This window comes from Sinocyclocheilus rhinocerous, unplaced genomic scaffold, assembly GCF_001515625.1.
Source record: "Sinocyclocheilus rhinocerous isolate Xijiao unplaced genomic scaffold, SAMN03320098_v1.1 scaffold3966, whole genome shotgun sequence".
Classification (NCBI taxonomy): domain Eukaryota; kingdom Metazoa; phylum Chordata; class Actinopteri; order Cypriniformes; family Cyprinidae; genus Sinocyclocheilus; species Sinocyclocheilus rhinocerous.
Genome location: NW_015626565.1, coordinates 75,792 through 81,791, shown reverse-complemented (window position 1 = coordinate 81,791; position 6,000 = coordinate 75,792).

The following is a 6,000-nucleotide window of genomic DNA, read 5'->3' as shown; positions in this document are numbered from 1 at the left end:
AAGAGAAAGGACAAATTGAAATCGCATCATATGACCCCTTTAAAATTAAAGCGTTACCCAAATTTTATATCACATTGCAGTAATTAACATAATTTCTGCCTAGAAAAAAAATATCGAAAACTTGACCACAATCCATTCCAGTCAAAAAGTCTTGTTTTGGTCTAGTCTGGGTTCTCTGTATGTATGGGTGGGCTCCCACCACCGCTAAAGTCCAGGGGCCCTGGGCATCAAGGTTATGGGACCTGTTAGTGGGTGGTAAAGTTTCAATAGTCCTTGTTAGCAAAGTGGCAGCAATATAAAAGAATAGTGTTTGGAGAGTTGAAAGATCCTGCTGTCAGGACAAGCGTAAATCTACAAGATTCCAAGGTTTATGCGCACACTGCTGCTTCTGCCTGACCTCGAACCTAGTCCTTTGCGTTCCTTCACAACTTTACGATAGAGAAAACACGTGAACTTTCACTCTTTGACAGTGATTTAGAGCACTGGTTAGTTTACCTTGGAATTACATCAAGTGTTGACCCAACATAGTACCAAAATTATTTTATTAGTATATTACTATTATTAATTATTAACATCACATATATGCTGATTAGGAAATACCAACTTAACACATTGTCAAACATTGTTTTAGCATTAGCCATACTACATCTTTGACATCACCAACAAAACATATAATTTTGGTCACACTTTACTTTAATGTCCAGTTCTCACTATTAACTAACTATTAACTATAACATTTGCCTCAGTAAACTCCTAATTACTGCTTATTAATAGTTAATAAGGTAGTTGTCAAGTTTAGGTATTGGGTAGGATTAAGCATGTAGAATCTGGTCGTGCAGAATATGTGCTTTATAAGTACTAATAAACTGCTAAAATACTAGTTATGTTATTAAGCAACTAGTTAATACCGAGAGTCAGTCCATACTAAAGTGTTATCATACTTTTTTGTCTTTTTAAGCTGATAAGCCTTTGCTTATTTAATTTGCAATCTTCTGCACTCCGCATGGTTATATAGTTATTTGCATTCAGCATTGTTTTTCCCTGCTGTGACCCCATCAGAACAGACTGCTTTCACTGTGACCCACTAGTTCAAAACCACTGCTTTAGACGTCTCTCGGCATCAGACTGTTCAATAAAACTAATGAAGAGGCTTACACTTCACACCAAACCATAGCCAAGGAGATATTAATAAAAACCCTTCTGCAGAAAACCAAGAGTTTGAGAGCACCTAGACCTGCAAATGTAAGCTTTTATTTCTCTTAAAACATCGCTGAAAATCAGAAAAACAACTTGCTGCAGTGTATTAGACTCAAATTAACTGGTCATATTTGAACCAAAAAGTTGAATTTCAGTAGTTGAGCAAACGGTTCCCAGACGGATTCTACTCATTCTTCTCGTTCCCCATCATATATCAGCATTCACTGTCTGTTAAGTATTGAGGGAGAGAGGAAGTGGAAGGTGGAAATGGCCCGAGGTGCGGGTGACCTCAGGTTTTTCAGTCAATAAAACGCGGCACATTCTTTAAAGGCCATTTACACACTCCCGCGCTCTCACAAATGCTTAACTCGACATATTAACATCTCATAATGGACACATGAATGCAGACACCCTTGAACATTCGCAAGGGCTTGTTATGTAGTGAAATGTGTTGCCCGGTGGGGTTTGAACATTTTTAATGCCCGAGTTTTATGTCTTTTTTTCCCTTGCACTGCCCGAGGTGCTTAGTACTGAACAGAGTAAGCTTTCTCTGCTTATTCTCTGTGCAATGAGGCAAGCTATTTAACCATTTACAAGTGTGTGTGTGTGTGCGAATATCTCTCCACGTACGCACAGCTGGTCACAAGGTGTGAGCTGGGGCAACTGTGGGTACCTAGGCTAGGTAAACAGTGATGGCGTGTGGGCTGCTCACCTCCCTTTTCTTAACTTTCTCTTTCAGTCCAACGAAGCCAGACAAACACATGGCCTCACATCTGGAAGGGTTTGCCTGAGAACCTTCATTCACTTGCAGTTCTTTGTGTTCTTCAAGAGGCCACACTGTTACTGTGTCCTGTTTACGCCAAGAGAAACAGAATACACCAAGTAAAACTACTACTATATAAAATATAACATTGCTAATAAACAGACAAATAATAATTGGTAACATTTATTGGTAACACTTCTTTATTGTATCCTTGTTACACATTACATATATTTAATATAGTAATAACAATAAATTATGCTTAATTACATGAAACTGGTACCTAAAGCCTAACTAGTACCTACACTTTAAAAAAAGTTAATAAAATATGGCCAAATGTGTTAATATGAAAGAATTGTCTGTATTGATTTTTCACAGGTGCTTTACAGGTATTTTGAATTACACATTGCATTGTCTTGTGTTTTCATGTTAAAGGATATTGTCCTGGCAGAAAACTACCAGTACACTGAAAAAAAAAAAATGGTTTAGAAACGATTTTCAATTAAATAGTATTGTCTTGTAAAACATACTCCAGAAATGTTTTTTTTTAATTATTATTTTTTACAACTTTTTTCTTTTTTGTGTCTTTTTTTACTGTGTACCCCTTCAGGTTTTTTTTCTACTGTTGCTTTTCTTACAGTGTATAGGAAGTTGTTAATTAATAATACACTTTATTAATGTGTAATTACATGGTAATAACGACACATTGAAATACAGTGCCAAATATTATATGACAACTTGTAGATACTGAGGTATAAACAAGGCACTGGTTAGGAACATGTTTGAAAAAAAACAAACAAAAAATTTTTTTTTAAAAAATAAATAAAGATAAAGTCAACATCCTCTGTCATCAAGTCAAATTATACACTGTAAAAAAAAGGAAAAGTCTTTAACAATAGGGCAAAATGTACTGTAAAATTACCATTACATTTTCCTTTTTTTTTCCTTTTCCTTCTTTTTATTTTCTGTGCCCTATTTTTACAGTGTAAATGAATGTTAAAAAAATTGATCTATTTAAGACTTTTTAATGACAAAATCCTCATGTTCTATGTTTTAGTAAAGTTGTCCTGTGCTAAAGTCTTGATTGTTGGTCTGAAGTGTTGGAATAAGTAATTTGCATGTGGCAAAACAAACTTTATTTTATTATTTTTTCAATTATAATTTATTTTGATTTAATTATCAAAACCAGAATGTTTGCAATATAATAATTACAATTCGTTACAACATTTAAGCTTTTTTCCCTCAAAACACACAAAATGTGAAACAAAATGAATACTCTATACTCAATTTTTCTCAACAAATGACACAAAAAGGAAAATATTTCATGTGGGCATGATGACTAAAAGCTCTAACAGATCTGTGAAAGAAAGAAAAAAAAAAGTGTGAATTTTCTGACAGCAAATCCACTTGTTGTAGATGTTAAAATGTAAACCACACAGGCCCCCTGGCCCCTGCGGTAGCACTGGGAAGAAAAAAGCCCCTTAATGTGATGCAATCTCTGTTGAGCTAATCTCTAACCAGAATCAAAGCAAGAAGAGGGGGAAAAAAACACTGAGTGCTTTGAACAAGCAGCACCAAATGGTGTGTGCAATTAATCTCAGATCCTCCAGCACAAAAAAAGCAATTTGTATGTTAAAGAATGGGAGTAGTGGTCCGGCGGTTCTGCCAAGACGCCAGAGATGACCCCGCAGGTACCCTCAGCACCAATCTGTTGCGTGCTAAACACCGGCTTTAATGAGGAGCCATGTGCTTGCTCCATGTGAAGAGACTGCTGTCTCAGTCGACTAGAGAGGAGAGCGCTTTCTCATTCACACACACACACACACACACAGTGCAGATCCAGAGCCCCATCTTTTGTCATCCATTATCTCCTTAAGCATGCGTCTCCCCTGGCTGCTGTCACCCGTCCGCTCTGGTGGTCAGACAGATGGTCACGAGTACTTCTCCACCCGTACACTACTCCATACCACACACACACACTAATTTCCCAAACATCACCTAGACATTTTCACTTTCATTTTCTGCAATCCAAAATTATACAAACTGGTGTTTAATGCCCTAAGGGTGTTTGTGTTGAGCTGGACAGGTTTTCTTTTTTCTGTTGGAAGAGAGAGGTTCATGATGGACTCGGTTTTTTTGCATGTAATATTGATTTAAATGTACAGATGGCAAGAACTGGCATGTGCCTCTTGAAATAATCCAGCATTAGGGTTGATTTCTTCATGCAAAATGCCCAGTTAAGAGCTTCTCTATGCTTCAGATCTATTTGAGCAACAAGAGCTGCCCTCTTAAAGAGAAAGGCCTATTCTTGAGTTCCAACAAAAGAAAAGAGCCTGACAACAGCTTTCAAATTGCTACTGCCCTTCACAGGAATAATCAGAAAAAAAAAAAACTGTTATATTTTGATATAACTCCAAAACCAAAACTATATTTACATTTACATTTAGTCATTTAGCAGACGCTTTTATCCAATAGAGTTAGAGGGTCAAATAAAGGTGGAACAGATGTGTTTTTAGTTGTTTCTTGAAGATGGTTAAGGACTCGGATTGATTTGGGCAGGAAATTCCACCAGGAGGGAACAGTTAATGAAAAAGTCAGTGAAAGTGATTTTGTGCCTCTTTGAGATGGCACAATAATGCATCGTTCACTTGCAGAACGCAAGGTTCTAGAGGGCACATAACTCTGAAGTAATGAATTTAGGTAAATGGGTGCAGAGCCAGTGGTGGTTTTGTAGGCAAAATATATATATATATAATATAACCATAACTATATAACCACTATAAAAAATAAAAAAACCTTAACCAAAATATAATAATTTAGTTTAGTTTAGTTTAAATTGATGTACTAAAATAAATATAATTAAGAGGCAAGGGTTTGCATTGCATTAAGGAATTACTCACTGATTTATGGATCCTGATTAATGATGGTAATTTTTGGGTTGAAGGTGTAATTTTTCACCTATATGATGCGATTTCAAGTTTTCCTTTCTCTTTGGAGTGTTACAAGCTGTTTGTGAATAGATAAGATCCCTAAAGTTGCAAAGACTAAAGTCTCAAATCCAAAAGATATTCTTTATAAAAGTTAAGAAACCCTCCTAAAACGCCTCGTTTAAACACGCCCCCACATGTCTACGTCACTGTGTGGGAAGATTTTCATAACATCCCCCAAAAGAAAAAAGGCGTAACTTTGATTCTCGCTGTAGTTGTCACACTTCTCGGGAGGCAAGGAGCGAGGAACGAGGAAACACGGAGATAACTTCAATTCACAGTCTTTAATGATCACACGGGGAACGTAGGAGACACTGGAACACAAGGAATGACGTTTGAGGACCGACAAACACTAACTGAAAGGACTGGGGCTTTTAAACACTGGGTGATTGGGAAAACACAGGTGCAAGGAATGACTAATTAAAGGGAACACAGCACACTTGGGGAGGGAATACACAACACAAAGAGTCCAGGGGCGTGATCTCGTCGCGCCAGGACACGGCATCACAGTATGATAAGGGGCGTAACATTTCCGTCACACGCTTGAGGTATTCGGCCAATCACAACGCACTGGATAGCTGGCCAATCAGCGTACACCTCGCTCTTCTAAATGATGAGCTTTGTAAAAATCGACGCGTTTCAGAAAGACGGGGCATAGAGGAGAAACAATAATGTATAGTATGTGGAAAATAAATTTTTTTTTTAACCTTAAACCGCATAAACACATTTCATTACTCCAAATACACAAAATAATGTTCTTTTTTAGCAATGTCATATGACCCCTTTAAAAGGTTTTAATAAAAAGAAATGTATTTTTGACAATTTAAAATTTTTTGAAATCATGTACATGTATTATATTTTAATCATTTAGTTCTTTTTTTTCTATCCTGTGGTGCTGGGGTGCCCAAACTCGGTCCTGGAGGGCCGGTTTCCTGCAGAGTTTAGCTCCAACTTGGCTCAACACACCTGCCTGGAAGTTTCTAGCATGCCTAGTAAGACCTTGATTAGCTGCTTCAGGTGTGTTTAATTAGGGTTGGAGCTGAACTTTGTAGTACA